This window comes from Stenella coeruleoalba (genome assembly GCF_951394435.1).
Source record: "Stenella coeruleoalba genome assembly, chromosome: 4".
NCBI lineage: Eukaryota > Metazoa > Chordata > Mammalia > Artiodactyla > Delphinidae > Stenella > Stenella coeruleoalba.
Window position 1 is genome coordinate 62,846,126 of NC_137149.1, and position 27,301 is coordinate 62,873,426.

Sequence of the window (27,301 nt, forward strand, 5' to 3'; positions counted from 1 at the left end):
TGCTTGGTGAGAAAAATCAAGGCTGAACTTGCAGGCCTTGTCCTCTGGGCTTGTCCCAGCCCCATGGGAGGGTCAAGTTCTCAGTCCCAGTCATTCTTTGTCTGCCCTGACCCACCATAGTCAGCAAGGTCATCCCAGGTCCTGTCCTAAGATATGCCAATTATTGGAAGAAAAACATAAAGCATACTTCTTGTGTACTTTTATTTTCATTGCCCTAAATGTTAGACACCTTATCTAATTAGGTTTGATAAATTAATTACCCTTAATATTTTGTTATTACAAAAACCTAAACACTATGTGTTGTTCCCCTGGGCGCTCTTAGTTTTGCAGCCCTTTCAAAGATTCCTGTGTAAACCGCTCTCTCAGGTTACCAAACAGCCTCAGGGCAGCAACTCCAAGAAAATGCAAGGGCAGAGCTGACCAGCTGGACCCTTTTGGATGTGCCCAAACTTTCGCGCTGTGAGAGGAATGCTGCACACCCACTTTTCACGGGTTGCTCCAGATGGCAATGAAAACCACACGTTTTACAAGTGAGTGATGCGTGGTCACGCAGAGGAGTTAACTCAACTCATGTCCACTTGGCTGAGAGTTTTGAGGTAAATCCTTTCAAGATTACATAGGTCAACCGGGATTTCAAAAGTAAATTATTTAGGGCTACACAGAGTGAAATATGGCTATTACCGATTAATTCTGATGAACGCTCACAATACAGCAATGAAGTAATTATTACAGAATTTATGCTTGATAAAATTAATTATTTATATGTAGGAGAGATCTAAAACTGCATTAACAATTGAAATAAATTATACGTGTGATAAGAAGATTCAAATAACTGCTTACAATTTACAAAGCACCTTCTCATTTATTACCTCATTTGATCCTCACAAAAATTCCTTAAGATAAACCATCTTATAGTTCCATTTTATAGATGAGGAAACTGAAGGTCAGAAAGATTCAGTGACTGGCCCAAGGCCACACAGTCAATAAGACAATATTTCTATGTCTCATCTAGCATGTTTTTGGTTGCAAGTAACATAAAATCCAAATCAAAATGTACTAAACAGTAAATAGAACAGAGAAACTCTAGAACAGAAAAAGTTCAGTGGTGCGGTGGGCTTCAGGCACAGTTTGATCAGAAATCCAGCTGTTTTATTTTGATTGTGTTGGATTTACCCTTCTTTTTGTGTCAGCTCTATTCTGAGTCTCTTTTTCCATTTAGCAGCAAAATGCTGGAGCAGTTTCAGGGCCCACCACACTATCTAGAAGGAGAAAGAACTTTTCTTTCTCCAGTCATCAAACATGAGACCCCGGCTTCATTTTGTTGCACCAGTGGCCAGGGGAATACCAGGTACTGATTGGCTGAGGCCTGGGGTACATGATCCAGTGACCATGTCAACCAAGACCACAACCCAGAAGCTAGAGGTTGGATCAGTCCCCTCCAAACCCCACAGCTGCTATGCCATGTGGGAGGGGTGGAATGGAGGCTGCAGAGTCAACCACAGTATCCACCACAAGCCAGGAATTGAATTCTATGGGACTTGAACGATGTAGGACTCCAAATCTCATGGGGGTTGAGAGGGGGGTTGTTTGTTTTTTCTCTGTAACTGACACATTGTTATCCTTCACTTCTGGAGCTGACAACTCTAAGTAAAATTGTAATTCGTGTGCGTAAATGTGCCTAAAAAGGCCTGTACATGACCGGAAGTCCTTTCCAGCTGGTGTGCACCAAGCCCAGACTTTGCTTTGTGTGTGCTGCCATGATCTATCGGCTTTTGCTTCTTCAGTTACTTCTCCAGCTCAAGTTCCTCTAAATTCTTTTGTCCCGTTCATTTTTGTTTCAAATACATTTTTGTTTCTTTGTGTCAGGGCCCAACCAGGAAGACAGAAACCACTCTGAATATTTAGAACAGAGGAAGTTTAGTGCAATGAGATGAAAGAAACTTAAAAGCCAAACAAGGGATGGTGAGGCAATCCAGAGTCTAGCCACAGCAGGAAGTCGCCACCACTCCCAGGCTGGAGGGACAAAGGGAGGAGGTGATGCTACCCGAGCCCTGGGCCTGGGATTACCCAGAGGAAGCAGGAACTATGGCAGGTTTCCTGTGAGAGATGGAACCAAGGAAGAGAGGCAGCAGCTGCCAGAGATACCACCCAGGACTGAGAGAGAGGGAGAAATACCCTAACTTCAACCTCCCTCCTGTTCTCCAAACTCCCACTAGAGCCTCCATGGGCCAAACCCAGATGGGAGCCGGCTGACATGGGGTCTGAGAACATTGGCCTGGAGGGGTCAGGCCCCCTGAATACACAGCCAGGGAAGGAAGAGTGAGGAATGGACCTCAGGTCAAGCAGACCCAGAACCAGCACATTTATATGACAGTGTCATGCACGTTTATGGTGGAAATTTTATTTTATTTGTTTCTGTTTTTTTAATTTTTGGCTGCGTTGCATCTTCGTTGCAGTGCACAGGCTTCTCACTGCAGTGGCTTCTCTTGTTGGGGAGCATGGGCTCTAGGCATGTGGGCTTCAGTAGTTGTGGCACATGGTCTCAGTAGTTGTGGCTCGTGGGCTCTAGAGCGCAGGCTCAGTAGTTGTGGCTCGCAGGCTTAGTTGCTCCGCGGCATGTGGGATCTTCCCGGACCAGGGCTCGGACCCGTGTCCCCTGCATCGGCAGGCAGATTCTCAACAACTGTGCCACCAGGGAAGTCCCAGATGGTGGAAATTTTAGAAAATACAGATATGCAAAGAGAAAAAGGTAAACATCACAATCCTATTAGGGAACTGCTGAGTGCTACCTATTTCTCATTAGTCACTGGGGAATCCATGCTCTCGTCCTTTCCCTGTAAATAGGCCAAGCAGTCTAGCAGTTTGACAGTTTCTAATATACACCCTGAGAAATTCAATTTCTCCTCTTTATCAGGTTAAACGTGAAAAAGTAAAAAAACTTTATCTCTTCTAAGAAACTGACTTGCTTCTTTTCCCAGATAATGTGAGCTATATGATTTATCAGGTTTCCTCTTTTTGTCCAGGCTACCGTGAGACTCAAGGGCACATCTCATGCTCAAGACCAGCAACTTTTAAACTTTATGGTGGGTACGTGTTTCTTCCTTCTTCTCCATGTTCTAAAGTGTATTGCATCATATCAGCTCTATGACATACGTGTATGCATGAAGCCAGCAGGGACAAATATAGGCACCTAAGGGAGAGGCCCTGGAGTTATTTCCCCAGAGGGTCGCTGGGGCATCACTTACCCTGCCCAACTTCGTCCACTCTGAGCCAGCTGGCCAGCACTGGGGAGTCATCTGCCGCTGTGGAACAGATTCTATCACCCTCCTCAACAGCAGATGGCTGCTCTGCACTGATCCATGTCATACATCATTGCTGAGGGAGACACCACCATCGCTGTACAAATCACTAGCATCTTCGCTCCAATTCGCTAGGCTGGGGATTACGCGTGTGTGCTCAAATAGTCTCTGGTTTAATAATTTTTCAGCTAAGCGACCCTATTAGCATCTTAACAATGGAAAGAGGTGGAGTGAAGGGCCACCGGGGAGATTATGGTTAGATTTTTAATTAGATTGGGCATTTTAATTAGGTTGGGCACAGCTTTTTCAAGGAGGTGAAAGCATTGTCTCCTCAAGCGAGCACCTCTCTGGCCTGTTTTAGCTTCCTTGATTCACAAGTTAGCTCCTCTTGAAATGCTTCTCTTATAGTTTGTTTATCTGAGGCTGATAGTCTGGGCATCGGGCCCAGTTTAATATAATTTTTACTGTTGCTACCGTATCCCCAGTTCTATCGAGAGAGTTATTATCATGTTGTCTAAGACACCTTACCATGGCAATTACCAGGTCAGGTGCACACCCATGCTTCTTTCTACCTCAGCCCTCCCCAGTGCTTTCTACTTCAAATTTTAGAAGTGAAGGTGATTCTCACTTCCATTCCACCGAGACAATGAGAGTTTGGGACTTGATAGCATAGCAAAGTAGATATTTGGCAATTATCTAGATCATTTGATTGAGATAGGCAAATAGTTGACATAACTGAGGTCCTGGAATATATCTGTGTGTCTAAAGAACATTGAAAATCCCCCAGTTGCTTATAATTGATTGTAAGTTATATAAACACATAGGCTGCTTTTACAACAAATTTGCTTTCCTAATTACGTTTTACATAATCTAATGCATTCATATTAGTTTGAATTCTCTAAGCGTATACCAGCCCAAAGGTACGTTGCCTCGTAGGCAGGAGAGGAAAACTGACCACAGATGACCATCTGTGTAGAGTTGGAAGCTGGCAATAATAATAAAGCGGCAGCACTGACAAAAGAAGATAAACATTGCAGCATTTGATTTGGAAAATGGTGTGTGTGTGTGTGTGTGTGTGTGTGTTTGTGTGTGTGTGTGAAGTTCCATTCTTGGTTTCAGTGCAGAGTTGGGTCAGACCCTTAGGATGACTTTAGAACACAGGCATTGAAGGTGAGCGATTGTAATAATAACCCACTTCACAGGTGTGGACATTAGCCAATAGACATGCACATCTCTGGCTTCACACCAAGGCCTAAGGTGGAGCCTGAGCCTGGGCTTGTCCAGGAGGTTCACACCTCCCGCAGACAGAGTCCTGCTGCAGAATTGTATCGCATTAACAATGCGACTTCCTGGAGAAACAAATAAAATGTTTTAAATGTTTAAATGCGTTTTCAAGTATTCATCCTCCAAATATTTAGACTCTGAGCCGACTGGGCCAAGAGCCCAAGCTTCCCGTGCATGCTCGATTGTTCCAACCCTCTCCCCAGGATCAGCAAACATATAGCAACTTAAAATATTATCCTCTTGGAGCCGAAAAATAATTCCCCAGCTATTGTTCCAGGAAATCAGCTAGGTATCTCTGTCCAAAGTCCTCCTTCGTAATGTCTGCAAGAGTTTATTACTTTTTAGTAAGTTTAAGAAATTCTTAAAAAAGCCTCCCTGACGCTGTGGTCTGTGTCCACAGTGAAGCTGCAGCATAAGAAAGAATGGGAATGGAGAATTGGGAGTGGAGATGGGTAGGAAGAAAGGGAAGAAAGAGGGAGAGAGATGCAGGAAAAGCAACAAACAGCCTATTGAGGATAGAAGGCTTGGATGTCTGAATCAAGTCTTAAAAGAGGGACTCTGAGTAAACCAGGGATTTTGTTTTTGTTTTTGCAGAGACGGGAAAAGAGGGCAAGAGTGGCAGAGGCTGATTGCCTTTTGCATTTAAATTTCTCTAAATTCAGTCATCATATAGTATATTCTCCTTTTCCCAGGCATATCTATACCAAAACTTCCTCTTTTTTAAGCCTCCACAGCAAAATAATAATAATTCATATCACTGCCAATAAAATTATCTAATTATAGAGTTTAGACCTCTCATCTTTATCTAAGAAGTTCCACAAGATAAAGTAAATACCTTTAATGTAGATTTTGATTCTAGATACTGGGTCAGTATTTAGTTCAGCTTTCCCAATGTACTAGGTAGAACAGTGGAGTGAAATCTAACATACATTAAACTTTTGTAAGTTGGATAATATACGAGAGAGAGAGAGAGAGAGAGAGGGAATGGGTATTGGTCTTAAAAAGCAGGTGCCCCAGAGTGAACATGAGACAGGACCAACAAATCTGTTCTGCCCTAGGTTTGTCTCCATGCCTACGGACCTTCCCTGTGTAGTCTTCTGCTTCAAATACACATTTTTCATATACATGACCTCAAAATGTAAGCTAACTGCTTCACTGGTACTCAAACAAGAAAACAGCTGTCTGCTCCAATGATGGAGGGAAAACTGGCTGAGAAATAGTCCACCAGGCTTTGGCATGGTACCTCCCTAAGAAAACTTCAAGGGAAGTTTTGATTATCTGTGATTTTCTTCTCGTGGCTGACTTCAGAACCTGGCCCTCCCAGCAGACACATCTCTGCTGAATGATTCCCCCCTTGGCAAAGAGAAAATTTAAAAAGAAGTGGGGTCATTCTTCTGATGTCTCTGTTCCAGAACTGGAAACTTTGCTTTCTCCATCTCTGTGCCCAACTGCAAAGCACACGACGATCTCTTTTGGCTTTATCTGGGGGTACAAAAATGGTCCACGAACGAAAGGTATGGGAGACAGAGTCATTCAGGAATTCATTCTTTCCTTCATCAAATATTTGCAGAGTACCAGCAATGTATCAGGCTCAAGATCCCACAATGAGCTACTGCTGAATCAGAAAGGGAATCAAAAGACCCAATCGTGACTTGGTTACACTCAACTTGTGAAGTTGGAGGAACTGCTGACCCTTCTGGGTCTCAACTGTCTACCTGACTAAAAAAAAGTGGAAAAAGTTGTGGCAAATAAGTTCTAAAATCCCTCTCAGTAATAAAATTCTGCGAAATCAACGTAGAAATATTTTCTAAAACCTTAAAAGGACTAGAACAAACTTCCTCATAGCAACTCTATCTACTCCTGACAAGCACCGTGCCCTAAGCAGCTCTTTTCCTTCATCTCTGCTCTTCCAGGTTACGGTCAGTTTCCTCTCCTTGCCCCCTCCACTGTTGTACAATGTAACACCGTACGAAACAATATAGCCATCAACTCCTCCTTCTTCTCCTCTCCGACTCCCACAGCTTCGAAGTAGACATGTGGACAAAATGAAGGGATTTCTTCCGAAATGTTCTCTGTCATAGATGCTGTTGTTCAGGCCCTGTCAGGGTGATTCAGGCTTCAGTGTTTTGATTAAAAGTAAAGATAGCTACACTGTGGACGAAAGGTATGGAAATAGATCTCTTGAAATCACACTTTCGGATTGAGCAAATGCTTCATTTCAATGACTGCATCATTTGTAACGTGGCTTTTGTGTCGTATCATCACACATACAGACCTGTTCACGCTTGGTTGTTGAATCTCCATAGTAATGGCTTGAGCATCCGTTGTCTTTATTCAATCTTATCTAAAAAAAATAATAATAATAAAACACTTGGTTACACGAAGGGAAAAAAATTCCTATAAAATGCTTGAATGTCTGTGCTATTATATCAGAGAATGTTTACCAATATTGCTTTAGGCAATACCTCCTTGTTAGTTGTTCTATTCAGTTAATAAGTATATATCTGAAGAAGACATATTCAATCAGTAGTTGTGCTTAATTCACTCCCGAGCATTAAGGAGAAGACGAAAAGTGTAAAATTTCCAGAAGTTAAGGGCAATAGAGTGGAAAGTCAGAACGCTTGAATCTGAATCCCACTTTTATAGCTTACTAAATATTTGATCCCAGGGAAGGTACTCAGTTATTCTGGACTTTATATTCCCCACAAGGACATTAATAACTCCTACGCTGTCTTCCTCACAAAAATTTTGTGAAGATAAACTGGTCTGTAAGAAGAGGAAGGAAGTATTACACTTATATAATGCTTACTTGCCAAGCACTTCACATATTCACTCATTTAATCCTTACAAGAATCCCATTTTACAAGAAATCACATCACTGAGAGGTTAAAGGATTTGCTTATAAAAGGTGGAGCTGGCACTCAAACCGAGGCAGAATCCATGCATTTACCTCCATATGAGAATCAGTCATACAAAGGGCGCTACTAAAATGTTTCAATGCATTCAACGGGGGGAAGAACTTTTGTTCACCTTCTCCCACTTTCAATGGAAATGTGGTGAGGGGAAGACCAATGTCTGCAATATTTTTAGTGCACGTAATTAAAATGATTTTCCTAGGTTAATAGCATTAAAATTTCACATTGTGTGGTTTTCTCACAAAGTTAGAATGCTTCGGACTTATTAGACTTAAAAATATCATGTATTTATGCAACAATTCCACATTTTCCTCTTGAATTTGCATTCCAACAAATTAAAATGATTTTTCAATATCCCGGCAATACAGAGCGCTGAACTCAAGGGAATCTAGCATCTCATGCTTTCTGCCTGCCTCTATAAAGCAGGCAAAAACTTGAAAACCAGAGGCACCAGCAAACTTCCAGCCAACAAAGGCAGTCATTATGTTTTCTGCACTTAGAAGCTTTTACTCTGCCAGGCAGATACAGAGAGTACTGATCTCCTTCCAAGTCCCAAACCTCTTCACTTCCTCTTTCTCCTTCTCTCTGTCTAGGGCCTTTTGAGCGAGATGGCCAATAAGCCCCTTGTTTCCCATCTCTGCAAGAACAAGTGGGTGCTACTCTCAGTGTCCACCAAACCATAAGTCCTTTGAGGATACAGGAAGACATCCACCAATCTCAAGATCAAAATGCAACAAAAGGAAATCTGCAAGCAAAGGAGAGGCTGCCCACCACCCCGTTCTCTTATAAAAATGGCAGAATCTCTGGGGAGAGCAAGCAGTTTGCTTCTGCGTGGTATATATACTTACCAAAGGTTCAAGAATACTTAATTTTACTTTTAAAAATGCTCTAATTGTATAATAAACTACACTATTAGGAATTGGGTATTTTGATACATATTCTCTCTCTGAAGTTCATAGTAATCCTTCTATTCACATTAGTAGGAGCCAGCGATAGGATTTGAACTCATGTCCAGCAGACTCCAAGGCTCCTGCCCTTCCCTTAGCAACAGACTGTCTCTGACTGGGTTCCAGGGATCACGGAGTAGTCATTTATGATCATAGTTTCTTAATTAGTTTATCCTACATTCTAAAATATGTGTAATTCTACATTTCCAGGCAAACAACACAAAAAAGATCTAGAGAACGGGAGGGAAATTTTTTTCTTAATTTTTCAGGCTTTAATCATGCAAAGCAACACATCCGCTCCAAACACACTCTCCCCCTTTGATTTTGTGACTCCTGTAATGTTTCCCTGCTCCCAACTGGTAGGAAGGGGCAATTGGGTAAACCCAGAGAGGGCTGTCAACAGATTAAAAAATCAACAGAAAAGATCAATTTGAAAATAAAAGGGTTGAAGATGGCATTGGCTACTGGAAAATCAGAGTAGCCGTCTCTTTTTAACAACTCAGCATGCTGTCCTGCAGCCTATAATTTGCCCGCATTGTCCAACAAAGTAGGAACACCCAAGGGAACAGGACCTTATCACCTCTCTTGTCAACCTCTCCTGCCTTGTCCCTACTCCCAAGGACAAGCCAGTGGAATTCAATCCCAAAGATAAGAGTTTAGTCCTGCTACCTCTGAACTGGCCCTGGGCCAACACAACAACCCTGGCATCTGTCGCTCCCCTCCACATGGCTGTTTCCATGAAGAAAACATTCCTCATCATGCAGTAGGAACTGGGTCATCACAATTAATAACCCACCAGTTAAAAGAATGGGCTCTGCATTCTCTTCCAAGTGTGAGGGTATCCTGTGATACAGGGTAAAATGTCCACAGCAATATTCTTCCTTGACAGGGAGGTGGTGGGGTGAGATGCCCGATCCCCAAGAAAGTCCATCAGGAAAAGAAGGCCAGCTTAAGAACATTTCATGTTGCGCAACAAGTCTAACTGAAATCAGGAGTGGTTAATACTTGTAGGTATAATATCTATCATTAGTTATTCAGGAAAGCAACATGGGAAGTCACTACCAGGTCAGATGGCCTAAAGCATGCAAGTCAATTAAGCAGCAGAATGAAGGTGACAGGAGGCAAGAGTGTTGCCCAAAGAAGTTGACATGCCCAGCGTGTCTGGATACGAAACAAGCCTCCTGATAGCTGAACGTGTTTTGAAATACTTGTAAACTACTTGGTTAAACATCTCCCATTCTTGTGATAAACGGAAATTACCAAGGAAAAATATACTAAACCACTCAGCCAAAATAAAACTTGGTGAAGAATGGTAACATCCCCAATACTGAATGCCCTTGGAGCTCTTTGATCTGTGCTTTTCTAACTTTGGCTCAAGGCCCCATTAAAACCAAGGAGTTCATGTTTGGGCCAATAAATAGAGCCAATAAAAGTCACTCTTGGACCAGGAATGGGTGGAACCTAGGTCATTAATGGTGTTTGGTGATTGTGAATGCTGACAGTAGTACTGCTAAGTATATACAGCTCCCTTTACACCCTAGATGAGAAGGGCCAGTCGCACCTAAGAGAGAAAACAAGAGCAAAACCTACCCCGAGGCCCAGCATTGAAATTTTATTTGACAAATATGCATTGAGCATCTACTAGGTGCCAGACAGAGCTTAAGCAGGACGTATCCACAGATGAATAGGAAGTAGACCCAGCCCATGAGACTCCAGACTAGAAGGAAGTCAGTTATGTGCCCCCAGCCATGATACAGGTTAGACTGTGATGAGGGCTAAGCAGAAGAAAGAGTAATTAACTCTACGTGGAAAGATTCTAGAAGACTTTACAGAGGAAGTGCTATTTAGCGGAACCATAAGGAATGAGTGAAAAAACCAACAGCCAGAAAAGGGTGGTATTCTGAGCAGAGGAGACAAGCTAAGTAAGTCGCAGAAGAGCTGAGGGGCAGAGGCAGCTGGGGAGAGAGTGCTAGAATTCTGACATGGAAGGAATTCAAGGCCTGAGGCTGGAAAGGTAACTCAGGACAGACTGCAAATGGTCTGTGATGACTTGTGACACATGCACTTGACCTTATTTTGTAGGCAGGGAATTGTAAGCATTTTATATATTTATATTTAATTTTTAATTTTTATATTTGAAATATTTATATTGTCAAGTGATTCTTAGGAGGAACTTGAATGCATAGAACAAAGAGACGTGATGTTTTATTAGTGAATTTTTTTTTTTTTCCACACCGCGAGGCTTGTGGGATCTTAGTTCCCTGACCAGGATTTCAACCGGCGCCTTCGGCAGTGAAGGCGCAGAGTCCTACCCACTGGACCGCCAGGGAATTTCCTACATTTGCTTATTCTTACATCAACTAATGAGAAAAAATATAATCGTTTGCACATCAATCAAGCTTTTTTTTCTAGTGCAAGTGACAGATAACCCCATCCAAACTAACTCAGGGAAGAAAAAAAAGTGAGGGAGGAGAAAGATTTATTGACTAAATCCAGAAGTGCTTCTGGGATTCCAGAATCAGTTGACTGAGGGGCTGAAGGAATACCATCAAAGCTGTCTGTCCATTTCTCATCTCCGTGTCCCTCTCCATGGAGGGGCACGGAGAATGGTGGCTGCTCCATTCTCAAGATGAGCTTCCTCCCTGTGGCAGTCCCTGGCAGATCCAGGCTTATAACCATATTCACAAGTTCCAATCTCCTTCCTAACAGGACCCAACACAATCTCAGAACTAAGCCTCAGTGGCCTGGCCTGACTCACACGCCCATCCCTGGCCCTGTCACTGCACCCTGGACCATGGTACACACTGAATGGTCACAGTGGGTCCTGTGTCCCCCCAGAGTCTCCATGGTCTCGGAGGGGAGACAGATGGTCTCAGAGGAAAACTGAGGTGCCATTACCTGGAGAAGAAGGAAAGATGCTGGGCAGGTTAAAATAACACAGTCTACTCTAATTTGCAAATAATATGCAAACATTTTAAAGTTGGGTTAAGGAATAACAATTGCAGGCTTATATCAGCCTTAACATCTAGTTTGCTTCTGTATTTTATTTTATTTGCATGGTATTGAGAAAATCCTGATTCACATAGGTGAGCAGTTCCAAATAGTAACTTTTTCAAACAGTGTACCTGGAACACTTAGGATACTCTTTAATTAAATTTTTGCCGAAGTTTAAAAGCAGGCTGTAAGTTTGAGTAATACGCAATTCCATTTCAAAGTTCACTTACCTAAACTGTGAAGAGGCTCCTCTGCTAATTTAAGTGTTTGCTGGGAAGAGGTTTTTCAGATATATCTGCAGCATGTGATGAGAAATTCAACAATATCATTTTCATTTATTTTTTATTTATTTTTATTGAAGTATAGTTGTATAATATTATACAAGTTACAGGTGTACAACATAGTGATTCATAACTTTTAAAGGTTATACTCCATTTATAGTTATTATAAAATATTGGTTATATTCCCTGTGTGGTTCATTATATCCATGTAGATTATTTTATACCCAATAATTTGTACCTTAATCCCCTACCCCTATATTGCCCCTTCCCTCCCCCTCCTGGTAACCACAAGTTTATTCTCTATATCTGTGAGTCTGCTTCTTTTTTGTTATAGTCACTAGTTTGTTATATTTTTTAGATTCTACATGTCAGTGATATCATACAGTATTCGTCTTTCTCTGTCTGACTTATTTCATTTATAAGTCAGACAGAGAAAGACAAATGCCCTCCAAGTCCATCCGTGATACTGCAAATGGCATTATTTCGTTCTTTTTTATGGCTGATTAGTATTCCATTGTGTGTGTGTGTATATGTATGTGTGTGTGTGTGTGTGTGTCTGTGTGTGTGTGTATATATATATATATATATATATATATATATATATATATATATATATACCGCATCTTCTTTATCCCTTCATCTGTTGATGAACACTTAGACTGCTTCCATATCTTGGCAATTGTAAATAATGCTGCCATGAACATTAGGGTGTGTGTATCTTTTCAAATTAGTGTTTTCATTTTTTTCAGATATGTACCCAGCAGTGGAATTCCTGGATCATATTAGAGTTCTATTTTTAGTTTCTTGAGAAACCTCCGTACTGTTTTCTATAGTGGCTGCACCAATTTACATTCCCACCAACAGCGCAGGAGGGTTCCCTTTTCTCCACATCCTTGCCAACATTTATTTGTGTTCCTTTGGGTGATAGTCATTCAATATCACTTTTTTAAAACTCAGATATCTCAGTAACTGTGGTTCAAAGTTTGAACACAGTAAAATAAACGTTTTGCAATTTGAGTCACAATTTTAAGTGTCATCTTCACTGCTGACAGGTTATCAACAATGGTAGGCGTGGTGATACTGCAGCCCCACATGGCCAGACTGAACTCATTCAGCTTGTTAAAAAGCAGCAGGAAGCTGATGCAACTCTGTTGTATCAAAGCACTGTTTTGCTAAGTTTCTTTTCAGAAAAATTAATTAGAGATTTCTTGTCTCGTTTGAAATAGGAAAAAACTCCTTGCCCTAAGACAGTGGATAAATGTTACCAGGAAAAAAATTCTGGCACTCACAACCTATTATGTTCCAAATAGCTTTGGAAATCTGAAATTTAGAGATCATGTCCTATTAAGCTGACAATGTAGAGAGTACTATTAACCACTGTTTAGAAGATGCTATCTCCTTAAGAGCTAAGCCTTCTCTACTCAACCTGCCAGTGCCTATTCTAAAATCACATTTCAGCAAAGTAGTTCCTCAGCACTTTGTAGCAGCACTGTGGCCATTCTACACTGTTTCATTTCTCTTGGTGTGGATGGCATGCTTCCTTTCCTAGACTGAGAGCCCCAAAGTGCTGGGGCTTTGTCTTATTGTGTACCTTCTCCCCATACAGCTTAGTATGACATATACTATGAGCTTAGTGTCATGTCTGATATGAGGCAGACTAGATAAATGTTATATATTTTTTAAATGTGTTTTTAAGTTACAACAAAATTAAAGGAGAATATTTGTCTAGCCATTGTTTCGAATAAAATTTGTGAGATTAAAAGGTTTGATGCCTTTATTAATAGCAGACAAAACAATACACCAGAAATGTACTTCCTTGAGAGAAATGTTCTCTCGTTGAGCTCCCTGTGTTTTGAAGGCTGTTTGGGGCACATGCACACTCATACTCCTCACCAGTCATTCATTCATGAAACAATTAGTATGTACACACTACGTGATAAGGTATGTCCTAGTTGCTGAGGATGTTTAAAAAGGCGTAGAACACGGTCCTTGACCTCAGGAGTTTAGTCAGGGAGCATCCTAAAAGCGAATCATCATAATGCCACCTGATACGTGCCATAATAGAGATATGAATATTACGTGCTGTTGACGAGGCTCTTTCAGGTTGCCAGGAAAAGAGGCGTGCTCTGGTGACTTGGGTGAATGTGGTGCGTCGTAAGGATACATGAGGAAGTGGGGAAGAGCAGGAAGCAGTTTTAGCAGCTGCCTGACGGAGCTGGGAATGTCACTCAGGACACAGTATACCTCCAGCCACCTGTTTTTCTTGACATTGCTTCAGCAGCGGGCATCTGTTGCTCCCTCTCTATTGCTCTGCCAATATGGTGACTCAGCTACACTCTGCCTCTGCTTCCTCTGCTTGTACCGCCAAATACTTTCTGTATTTCTTTTCTCTACTCCATTGCTCCTGTTTTGTTGTGGCTCCCACTGCCGCGTAGACAGGACTTCCAGACTCCTCTCTGGGTGTCTGCCCATTTCTGCCCAACCATTTGGCTTAGTCCCCCCAATAGGTCTCAAATTCAAATTGTGTGAAAGAGGCTTTGTTTGATTGGCCAGTCATCATTCAGGATACAGTGACCACCTTGGGTGGAGTTCTTGCATCAGCCAGTCTCATTGGCTACTGGACATCCCAGGTACAACTGCCTTTGGCTCAAGCATCAATTCTCTGTTCAGTCCACTGTAGCCAGGGAAGCAGGGCTCCGGTTTACATCATGTCAACCCATGCATAGAGCACTGTCTGCAGCAGCTTGCATCACAAGAGGGTGTGGTTCATCCTGGCGATCACATCAACTGACTTCTCTGCAGAACAATGTCCTAGTGCATTGTTGGCCATCTTGAGTTTGACTATTTCAACTGTTCAACTTTTTACAAATAATGTCAGACAAAATGCTATAACAATTATAACTTGTTAGTACATTTTGAAAAGTTATTTTAAATACATAAGAATTAAGACTATTTGAATACTCCACAAGAAAAAAAATAGTTGAAAAAATTATATTTATAAGAAGGAATATTATACAGCCTTCCAAAGGATCATGATTTGGAGAATATATGATGACAAAGAAAAATGCTGACTGATGTAATGTTAAATAAAAATTAGTACATATAAGTTATATAGTATTATTAGTGAATTAATTATACACTCAGCTCTGAAATTGAGAGAGAATAAACTGGAGAGATGAGTTAACAGGAACTCTGGATGGTGGGGTGATGTGTGCGTTGAAAAGTTCTTTCATATGCATTTTTGAATTTCTCAACATTTCAAAGGTAAAAAAAACACAAAAAACCACACAACTATAAGATACATAAAGCAGTATAAAAGACCACCCTTACTTAGTAGGTAAAGCCCATAAATTGGTTTGACAAAAAATACAAGATCCTTTGGATCCTGCTTCCAGTAAAAAGTGAGATCTCCTTTCTTATTCATGACCCATAACAGCTAAGAAAACAAAGATGACAATGAAATCAAAAGCATGACAGAATAATGGGATACATGGTGGCTAATTATGCATTCTGTGCGGTAGTATTCTTAGGAGGATGTCTGGGTTGTCAAAATATAGTTCCTGCTTGCCCCAATCATTTGTTCATAGACCACAGTGGAATGGGTTTCAGGGGATGCAAAATGGGAGACAGCGAGTCTGTGAACAACTGTAATCCCAAGCAGAAAAAGTACTCACAGGAGATAACGCGAAGGAGGGCAAAGGCCCCGAAAAGATGGCTAATTCTGCCTGTGAGAGTGAGGAAAGAATTTAGAAAGTTGCTGACATTTGATGTGAGCCTTAAGAAATATTAATTGAATTTTCAACGGAGCTGAATAAAGGGCACCTTACTTCTATTCCTGAGTTCTAAACTGGAATAGAATAGAAGCATGAAATAGAAGAATAGGGTAGGTGGGAGACCAAGCTATCACCTTTACTTGATGAAGTTGATAGTGAAGAATAAGGCTGTCTGACTTCAGGTAAGTGGATTTCCAATTCTAAACCCGGAATTAGACAGATTTATCCATGCAGTCACCAGAATTGCATTACCACACAGGTTTTCTGATGGAGGGCAAGACTCCTATAAAACCTACAACAGGAGAATCAGAGCAGAACACATATTCTCAGCAGGCAGGTTCACCACCACCACCCCCCCACAAAACAAGGAGAGGAGGAGGCTGAAATGTACATGCTCTGCGCGGCGGGTTGAATGGTGACCCCTTCTTACCCACTCACCCCCCACCTCAAATGACGTGTCCACTCAGAATCTGTGACTATGACCTTACTTGGAAAAAAGCTTCTTCACGTATGTAATTAAAGATCTTGAAATGAGATCATCCTGGGGTAGGCTGGTCCCTAAATCAAATGGCAAGTGGCCTTAAAAGAAAAGGGCAGAAGACAGAGAGAAGATGGTCAGAGATTGTAGCGATGCATCTACAAGACAAGGACCACCAAGGATTTGGGCGACCACCGGAAGCGGGGAGAGGGGCATTGCACAGGCTGTTCCTCAGTCTCCAGAAGGAACCAAACCTGTCCACACCTCGGTTTTAGACTTCTGGCCTCCAAAACTGCAAAAGAATAAACTTCTACTGTTTTAAGCTACTCGATTTGTGCTAATTTGTTACAACAATTCTGAGAGACTAATACACTCTGTTTCTTCTTCTAAACTCAGCCATCTGTGAGTAGAGAGAGGAGGGAGAGGCCAGATTATTTCCCTAGTGGAGCTTTCTCCACATCAAAGGAAATATTATGAATGGGAAAGACACATCTTCCCCTAAAATAATAATAAAAGTTGCTAACATTTTTCGAGTGCTTGTCATACCAGCTATTGTTTTGAGTAGTTTCATAAAGAATACAGTAGAGGACTGTGGACAGGAAGGGACTTCCAAGCCAAGGGGAAAACTCTGTGGGGTTTTCCCAACCCATACACTTCCTCCTTTGTTCCTATATGACTTCCACCCATTTCATGGGCATTGGGTCCAGGGCTGCTGGGATTTACAACCTTGGGTCCCACATCCTCTATTCACAGAGATAGGAGAGCGTTTGTTTAATTATAAAATTTCTGTAAATACCATATAATGCTTATGAAAAAATTGATGTATTAGTCTCCAGAGAAACAGAACCAAAGGCTGCTAATTTAAATGTTAATCTGATCTTAAAAATATCTTCACGGCAACATCTAGACCAATGTTACACAAAACAACTTGTGTGCCATAGCCTAGCCACATTGACACGTAAAATTAACCCTCACAATGGGCTTTTTTTCTTTTTTTAAAAAATTTATGTTTTCTTTTAAATTGTAGTAAAATATATACAACATAAAATTTATCATTTTTAAGTGTACAATTCAGTGACATTGAGTACATTCACATTGCTGTGCAGAACTTTTTTCATCTTGCCAAACTGAAACCCTGTGTCTATCAAACAGTAACTGCCCATTTCCCCTCCCCCAGCCCCAGGCAACAACCATTCTACTTTCTGTCTCTATGAATTTGACTATCTAAGTACCTCACAGAAGTGGAATCATACAGGCTTTGTCCTTTTGTGTCCTTATTTCACTTCAAGGTATCTTCAAGGTTCACCCGTGTTTTAGTGTGTGTCAGAATTCCCTTCTTTTTTATGGCTGAGTAATATCCCTCTGTATGTACATACCACGTTGTGTTTCTCTGTTCACTGTTCATCTATCAGTGGACACTTGGGTTGCTTCTACCTTTTGGTTATTGTGCATAATGTTGCTATGAACGTGAGTGTGCAAATTTCTGTTTGAGCCCCTGCATTCAATTCTTTTGAATACCTAGAAGTAGAATTACTTGGTCATACGGTGATTCTGTTTAATTTTTTGAGGAACTGCCATACCATTTTCCACAGTGGCTACACCATTTTACTATGATCTAGTCAGCATTTTCAAACTGGTTTCAGCAGACAGGATTAACAGCTGCTTAAGGTAACACATACACATTAACACTCAGACTGTAGCCACACACCCACCCAAAAGTGAACAAAGCATTCAACAAGCAACCAAAATAAATCATGGATACTGCAAGTTGACTATCCAGCCTTCTTCCAGTCTTTCTTCTTCCCTTAGAGAATTCTAATTTTATTCAGTCACTTTTCTTTCCTCTACAGTGTCATGTGCCTCAGGGGAAACTAACCTCAATTCCAGGAATGGGTCTGATTGGTCTCAGGTGAATATTGCCCTGTCAGGAGTTAGGCCGTCCTTAGGCATGTGGTTCAATTTGGACCAATAAAATGAGAGTGAAATTAGTAGTGGGGCTTCTGGAAAATTGTGTCTCATTCCTGGGAAAGTACCATAAGAAGAGACCCTTTCGCTTCTTCCTCTAGACCTTGTCATTTCTGCCTGTAATTCTTGGAATTGCTATAGCCAGGCCGTCACTAACACGAAGGTAAAGCCAATATCAACCATGGAACAGTGGAAGAGGATGTAGGTCCTTCATGTTAACATCACTGAAATGCTGAATTAACTCACTCTGGAGCCCATCCTACACACTTTGGTCTACTCGATGACAGAACACGCTGGTAAAAATATCTGGCCTTCCATGAAAAAGTAACGTGGTTATAAATATGTGAATCACGAAAACACAGAAAAGGATAAAGGAGGACAAAATATAAATTGCTCACTATCCCATTGTATTAGTCAGGGTTCTCGGCTGCGAGCATCAGAAACCAGTGCTGCTTCATTTAAGTAGAAAAGTAATGTGTCGGAAGCATTATTAAGGAGCTGACAAATCCAAAGGCAGGAGGACCAGTATTCCTTCCCATGGGATCCAGTACCAATCTCATCCCAAGGTACAAGATGACACCAATGGAGTCAGAAGCACCACAGCCACTGCCGCCATCATCGTTTCTGCTGTCACTAGCACCGCCCCCATCATTGTTCCACTCTCATCACCTCCACTCCCACTGTGATGATCTGCTTGCTGACTGTCCAAATGTCAAACCATGGCTGGGACTTGAGGATGCAAGTCAAGAGCCTAGGGAACCAAATTTAAGGAGGCACATACTCTCAGGGTCAGACAAATGCAAATCAGTACTTCCAGGACTTTGAAAATGCATGCCTCCTTAAATTTTACACTCTAGCACCCTATATGCCTCACTTGCCTCACCTTACCCCAGGCCCTGTGTTACACACCCAAGTTTTGAAGTTTCAGGTGGAAGCTTCAAGGTACAAGCCCAGTTCATATGACCACACCCTGGTTGCTAGGCAGGGAGCTAGGAAGGGTTTCCCCTTTCAGCTTCCACAGACGACTAGGGCAAGGTACTCTACCAAAACTCAACGCAATGGGGAATTGCCCCCAACCAGGAATCACCTCCAAGGTAATCATAGTTAACACAGTTTGGAGGCAGTGCTCTCAGGCTTTCTTCCATGCATATACACTGGGGGTGAGTGCAAAAAATGATTTTATATTTCTTAGATTTTTGTTCTTAGAAAAGAATATTCTAAGGTGGAATTTACCCAAGATTTTCTCCTAACCAGCATCATACCCTGGTGTCTGAACTACATCACCCCTGCAATACGTGACTCTGAAATAAAAAAATTAAGTCAATCATATGTTAGATTTACACTCTTATTATTAACATTTGATCATTGACCAATTACCCAAATTGTTAATTCCTTTCTAAAATCATTGTGGTTTGCTTTTGAAAGTCCTGTCATAGATATTTAAGTTGTTGTAGGCAAGAGGATTGACAGCCCCAAACACCCTATACCCACAAGCATGCTCTTGACAAAATCCTATCAAAGGATCAAAATACTATAAAAGAAACCCAGAGTGTGGGATTCACTAAACGTGCTGGCTGATTTCACTTTAAAAGCGTTACTTATAGAAAGAGGAAAAGCTTTTGAAGTGTAAGCAGTTTAACATAGAGAGAAAATAGATAGTCAAACAAATCATAAATGGAAGGAAACTGTAGAACAATGCAATTTTCAAACTTGCTTTTCGGGGTAACTTCTTTTTTTAAAAAGTGTTTACTTTAAATGTACTTAGTTTAATCTTTCTCGAAGTATGGTCAGAAGTCACTTTTTTAAAAAAATTCACTTTCTTTAATGGTAAAAAAAAAATTACCCAGGCCTTATCTGCAGGCTTACTTGTAGTTTTACTTTGTCTTCATAAAGCTGATTCAGCTGACAGTTGCTAAGGTGATGGCCTTTTTACAAGACATTTTATTTATGGAGCGTAGTTAAAGGAGAGGCATATTTTACTTGAGACTTTCTAGAAAAACGATACTTGCATTTGCCATATATGTCACTCCCGGTCAAATTTGAAACACAGGAGAACTAATAGATATTGTTGTGACTTAATTAAATTAAGGACAAATGTACTCTGTAAACAAAATCTTTAAAGTTTCCTAGCTGGTGGCTGTTTTTTTCATCCCTTTACTCTTTGACTGCTTAAGACTGTGAAACTCAGGCTTCATCAGTGGCCTCTAAGATTTAAAGAAATATATTTTGTATTACATGTGTCAAGAAGCAGACATAAGTAGTCAAAATAAGAATCACTTTTTTAAAAAATCACTTAACAAGAGTTTTTTTTTAAATTTTTGTTTTAATTTACTTGAAATTTTCTTGAGCAAAAAACTTCCTACTAATTGAATTAGTTTTATGTTTGCACAGATGTTTACCATAGATTGCTGTTGTTGTTGTTGTTATTAAAGGAATCACCGAAAATGGTAAGAATGTCCAGAACGATAAACCCAAAGCCACTTTCTGGGTAGAACTACTTGCCCTACATTCAATGTTGCTAAGCCTCTGTATTTCTTGAGGGAAATATATGCATAGTTCACCACCTTTAATTCCCATCTTCCTACCCAAAAGCTACTAATATGACGTTGATAGGCAGAGCTTTTCAATCTACTTATCCTCAGGCACAGGCATATGATGTAATGGGACAAAACAGGAAGGCTGCAAGGGCTTCTGGGTAGGTTTTCCTCACTTCTAAAGGAGACACAAGACAGAGCCATTCCATTTTTCTCCTCTGGACTTTGTCATCTATAAGTAAAGGCTGAAACTGTCGTGGACAACTTGTTAAAATGTACACAAAAACCGAACATGCTGGGAACACACAGTGGAAAGCTGAATACAATAAAAACCTAGGTCCATGATGGCATTGCTAAGCAGATGAAATAACCCTGTAATCACTTTTCCTCCAAACTTCTTATTCTGTGAGATAATGTACCCTTATTGTTTAAGCAACTTGGAGTTGAATTTTCTGTTACTTAAGCCAAAAGCACCCTAACTGATGGTGACAGATTGCAACAATGACCATAGTTCTTCACCCCTCCCAGATATCTACAGCCTATGCAAAATGCAGCTTGGCCTCTCCTTCTGTCAGGAGGCAATTTCTCCACTCCTTGAATCTGAGCTGGGCTTGTGACTTGCTTTGGACAATGTTGAAAAGTTCAGAGCCTGGGCCTAAAGAGGCTTTGCATAATTGCCTTCTCACTTATGGAATCCTGCTGCCACCACATAAAGAAGCCCAGGCTAGCCTATGGAGGAGGAGAAACACTGTGGAGAGTAACTCAGTTTTCCCAGCCACCTCTACTAAGCCATCAAACGGTCCAGCCCTCAACAACCCACGAGCTGATCACAGATACATAAATGACCTCAGCCAAGATCAGCCAAGCCAGCCCAGACCAGCCTTTCAGCTATCCCAGCCCAAATTGCCAGCTACACAACTAAGCATTAAATTAGTGGTTGTTATTTTAAGCCACTATGTTGTGGGATTATTTGTCCTCTAGCAAAAGCTAACTGATACATGGATAAAAGTAAAATTACAGATTGTTGCTAAGAACAACAACTTCCCTTAACCATATGTTTCATTAAGCAATCTTTGAATATATATCTGTCTTGGTATTAGAAAGGATACATATGTGTGCTGTCAAAATTAAGTCATTAAATATATAGTTCATGTGAGACTCTTGCACAGTTGTGGAAATGGAATAACTGAAGACAATACTGGCATCCCACCTTCACTTCCTATTTTTGACCTGTTGTAAGGTTATCCCTATTAACTGCAGAAGAAGGGAGTATCAAGAAAGGGTGCATGGGGCTTCCCTGGTGGCGCAGTGGTTGAGGGTCCGCCTGCCGATGCAGGGGACACAGGTTTGTGCCCCGGTCTGGGAGGATCCCACATGCCACGGAGCGGCTGTCCTGTGAGCCATGGCCACTGAGCCTGCACGTCCAGAACCTGTGCTCCGCAATGGGAGAGGTCACAACAGTGAGAGGCCCGCATACCGAAAAAAATATGCATGGCTAGGGTTTAGTAGCAGTATGTTTATAGGGAAAAAAATTATATAAATTCCATACTTCTGTTTGTTAACCATAAAGTATGTATGTGTTCATCAGTGCAATAACTGATGCTGAAGGGGTTGGTCGTATATAATATTAAAAACTATATTTGGTTTTGCAGTGTAAAAAAAAAAAAGAAAGAAAGGGTGCACAGAATCTGAAACCATTTATATATGGCAGCAGAAAACCATCTTTGCATATATATACAAACCCAATATTTCCTTCCTAATCCCTTGGGAGGGCATTGAAGGTAGACTGCATTCTTCATGGACTCCCTAATCAAATGCAGAACTAGGCAACTTAGAAACCTTCTGAGTAGTGGGGACAGCCAACATGCAATCAAATGAATCATGAAATCTTAGAGCAGAAACTAGCCTTAGAGAATACCTAGTTCAACTCCCCTACACAACACAGTCTTCTCCACAACATCCAATTCCATTCAGTGATCATTTACTGGGCCCCTCCTGTATGCAAGTCACTAAGCAGCAGAGAATACAAGAAAAGGAATGCACATCCCTGCCTTCTAGGAGATTACTACCCAGTAGGAAAGATAAGGTACTTACAGATGAGGTCCAAAAGCAAACTGTTACAGAGACTTAAATACTAGCCTTGGTGAAGTCAAAAGGAAGAGCAATCTCTCCTATAGCAGAAGTAGGAAAGAGGTGACATTGGATATGGGCCTTGATATGAATTGAACCCTTGACAATGGAGTGGAGGAGGAAGCCTCAGATGGAGGAAACATGATGAGCATAGATATGGATGGGAAAAAACAATAGACCAGTGTATCAGGGGCATCAGATACTGAAAATAATCTTTAAGCATTGATTTGGTGAACATTCTGGACTTTTACCTTCCAAACATGTCCTTCTCCTGTTTTCTTCGTGTAAGTAAATGGCATGTCCATCCACCCAGATGCTCCAGCCCAAAGCTAGAAAGTGTCCTTGATTTGTTTCCTTCCCTCAAACCTCATATCCAAACCAACATAAAGTCCAGTCAGTTCTAACCACCAAGATACGTCTAGAATCCAGCTCCTTCTCACCACTTCTGTCACCACCAGCCGAGACTAGTCCATAGTTTTCCATAGCATCCTCCTCATTTAGCTTCTTCTTCTTCTTCCTTTTTTTTTTTTTTGCGGTAGGCAGGCCTCTCACTGTTGTGGCCTCTCGCGTTGCAGAGCACAGGCTCCGGACTCGCAGGCTCAGAGGCCATGGCTCACGGGCCCAGCCCCTCCACGGCATGTGGGATCTTCCCCGACCGGGGCACGAACCCGCGTCCCCGGCATGGGCAGGCGGACTCTCAACCACTGCGCCACCAGGGAAGCCCCTCATTTAGCTTCTTACCTCCATTCTTTAACTCCTTCCAGTTTATTCCCCACACAGTGAGCTTTGTAAAATGTAAATTATTTCATATCACCCCCTCCAGTAATTCCTCTCCAGTAGTTTCCTGTCGCACGGGGGATAAAATCTGAACTTCTTACCATAAAATCAAAACTCCAAGGGCTTGTAGGATCTGACTTCTGCCTTGTCTGATATCTCCTACTGCTTTCCCACTTGCCCCTATGCCTCAGCCACACTGATCCTTCTTCAACAATTCGAGATCCTTCTCTCCTTAAGGCCTTTGTAGGCTCTATTCCCACTACCTGGAGTGCAGATCCATGGCTTGTCCTCTCATTTCATTCAAGCCTCTTCTCAAATTTTCTCTCTCCAAAGATGCCTTCCCTGACCATCTAAAAGAGGCCCCACCTCCATCACCCTCTATCCCTTTAACCTGTTTAATTTTCTTATCATCACCTGCAATTACATTATATATTCACTTGTTGATGTATTTCTTGTCTGTATTACTATTAGTTTCCTACTGCTGTTGTAACAAATTACCACAAACGTGGTGCCTTGAACAAGGCAAATTTATTATCTTAGAGTACCAGAGGTCGAAAATCTGAAATGGGCCTCAATGGGCTACAATAAAGATATCAGCAGGGCTGTGCTCCTACTGGAGAATTCGTTTCCTTGCTTTTGTTGTCTTACAGCAGCCATTGCATTCCTTGGCATTTGTCCCCCTTCCATCTCCAAAGTCAGCAATGGCGGGTCAGGTCCTGCTCACATGGCATCACTCTGACACTCATTCTTCTGCCTTCTTCCAAATTTTAAGGACTTTTGTTATTACATTGGGCCCACCTGGATAATCCATAATATTTTAAAGCCATTTTATTAGCAACCTCAATTCCATCTGCAGCCTTAATTCCCCCTTGCCACGTAACCTAACATATTCACCGGTTCCAGGGATTCAAACGTGGACATATTTGGGGGGACATTATTCGGGCTGCCACCCTCCATACATACTGGAATATCAATTTCACTGGGGGCCAGAACCAGGTCTTTGTCACCATTCTCCTGCACCTGGCACATAGCAATGTATATTGGTCCACATATGTTTGTTAAATGAATTCTTGAATGCAACGTACTGTTACAAGAGCTTTATATGTATCATCCCAATTTCATCTTTACAACTATTCTATGAAGTAAGAGCAGTTATTATCCCTTTTACATTTGAGAAAATGGAGGCCCAGAGAAGTTAAGTAGTTTGACTAAGGTCACATAGTAAGTGGCAGAGCCCAAGGCACAAACTAAAGCAAACTCTAAGGCCTTTGCTCTAACCACTGTACTGCAACTCCCTCATAAGGGAGTCATGGAAAAGGAAAGGTGGGCCCTCCTAGTATCTGCCTTGAATAAACCAACTGGCTAGTCTAAGTGGAAAGCTCAGGGAGAATACCATCCTCCTTCACACAAGACTATGGAGTCTCTGTCTTGCTACAACTCATGAACACAAACTCAGTAATTTGAGGGGAAGCTTATTTCAATCTTTCCACCAGGTCTGGTTTTGCTCCAACTAATTACAGCTACCCACAGGTTCCTGAGGATACGTTCAAGCTGAACGCAAACTCTTTTGTTTTTCCTGAGTGGGCCTCCCCCGTAGAATCACTGTCTGCTTTCTTACTGTGGTGAACTGGATTGGGCATTGAAGAAACTAAAGGACCAACACCACCTTTGCTTCAAGGCTAGATCAAAGCCAGCCTCAGCAACCAACTTCTGTAGCCTTTCCTCTGAATCTCACCCTAGTCTTGCCCGAAGACCAAAGACTCCTCCACACAGACGATACCCCTTGACCCCAAACTCAGGACCCAGAATGCTTCAGAGGAGGGAGAGTGAGAGACTCTTATAATCATTTCCCTCCATTTCTCCCCAAATTTCCATCTCCCAGGCCAAGAGAGGGGATGGGTGGGGCATTGTCTGTTTGATGAATACCAGGGCCCCTCCCTCAGGAGTCTGGGAAGGAGAATGGAGAGTGGGTTGCCAACAGTCAGTACTTTTCTTTTTCTGGCAAATAATCCAGAAAATGGATAATTCCCACAAACACAATCAAGTTAGCAATCCATGTACAGTTTGGCAATATGCTTGTAAGTCACATAATAACTTAAATTGCTTGTGGGATTTTTAAAGGAAAAATGACTAATTTTGATGTTTCTTGGAGACAAATTTTTCAAAGAATTTTGAGGCAAAATAAGACTAAGGTCAAAGTATTATCTCTAGGTCTGTGTCATAACAGCTGCTCTGAGTACATTATCTCCTCTTTAACGATCCAACTACCATACCCACACATCCTCTACCTACCTATCTACCTATCTCTATATATATCTCTATTTATCTCTCACAACCTTCTCAACCATGTACACATATCCATTTATATAGACACATACATACTTCCTCCTAGTTTTTCGCTATTATTCAGGAATTCTCCCAGCCCTCCTCCTTCATGCTGTCCTGCTCTCTACTCCACAGATAATTTCACTCACATAATGACAGCACTGGAATTATCCAGTTTGATTATAATTATTCAATTATTCATTGAATGCTGTCTATGTAGATTGTTATCAGTTCCTACATACAAGTTGCTATCCCAGCTCCAACACTTACTATCTATGTGGCTTCAGGCAAATTAGTTAACTTCTCTGAACCTCTGTTTCTGCATCTGAAACTGCCATAATGATGGTACCTACCCCATGCTCAGTACTAAGCATCAACTATGCACCTGACCTTATTGTAGGTGCTAAGGATACAGCAATAAAAAAAGATGAGGGACTAAGCCCGTGCACCACAACTACTTGAGCCTGCATTCTAGAGCCTGCGAACCACAACTACTGAGCTCGCACCCCACAGCTACTGAAGCCTGTGCACCTAGAGCCCGTGCTCCGCAACAAGAAAAGCCACCACAATGAGAAGCCCGAGCACCATATCGAAGAGTAGGCCCCACTCACCGCAACTAGAGAAAGCCCGCGTGCAGAAACGAAGATCCAACGCAGCCATTAATTAATTAATTTTTAAAAGATGAAATCCCTGCTCTCAGGACACTTACATTCCAGCAGGGAGGAAACGAGTCTCAAGTAAACAAAAAGAGATAATTTCAGAGAAGTGCTATTAAAGGTAATACACAGTAATATGATATAAATTTAGTGGGAAGGTGACGGCCAGCTTCAAAGATGGCCCCTGATGACCATCACCTCCCAGTGGTCCCGTCTTTGTATACATACATGCACAGGTCATTAAAGACATTGCAGGTTCTACCGTGCTCTCTCTTGGATCACTTACTCTTGGGGAAGCCAGCTCCTGTGTTGTGAGAACATTCGAATGGTCTCATGGATAGCACTATGGCAAGGTGGTGATGAAAGGAGCCTCTTGCCAATAGCCAGTGCTGACCTTGCCAATAGCCAATGTCTACCTGCCATGTTGAAAGTGATGACTGCAGCCCCAGCAAACTCATAAAAGACTCCAAGCCGTAACCAGTCAGCCAAGCTGCTCTGGAATTCTGACCCACAAAAACTATGTGACTATAATTTTTATTGTGGTTTTTTAAGCTACTAAGATTTGAAGTCATTTGTAACACAGCAATAGATGATTAATACAGGGAGTTTTAGATAGGATGATCAGGAAAGGCTTCAGTGAGCTTCACTGAGCTCGGGTTATGGTGAGGATTAAATAAATAAGGTGCACAAAATGCTTAGCATGGGGTCAGGCTTTTAGTACCTGCTCCGTGAACATCAGCTATGGTTATTTTTATTATTTGTGGTGAGATTAGTCTTCAACCAACACCCTCATATTACAGACGAGGACCTTGGGACCTAGAGACTTCCAGACATTTGTCCATATCACCACAAAGCTACCGTCAGCCAACCCACGTCTGAGGGCTGGATCTCCTAGCTTCTGCTAGAACCTAAGCCAGATTTCTTTCTTCTTATACACTCCGTC

General features: G+C 41.6%; 1 long non-coding RNA gene across 1 annotated transcript in view; it reads right to left on the reverse strand.

The window, feature by feature from the left end:
• Positions 1–6,365: 6,365 nt before the first annotated feature.
• The window catches only part of LOC307185416, a 72,888-nt gene continuing 51,952 nt past the window's right edge, over positions 6,366–27,301 (reverse strand). Inside the window, exons 5-6 of the long non-coding RNA XR_013828046.1 lie at positions 11,670–11,734; positions 6,366–6,927 (exon numbers count right to left, since the gene is read on the reverse strand). This is a non-coding gene — a long non-coding RNA (uncharacterized lncRNA). The remainder of the gene's footprint in view (positions 6,928–11,669; positions 11,735–27,301) is intronic.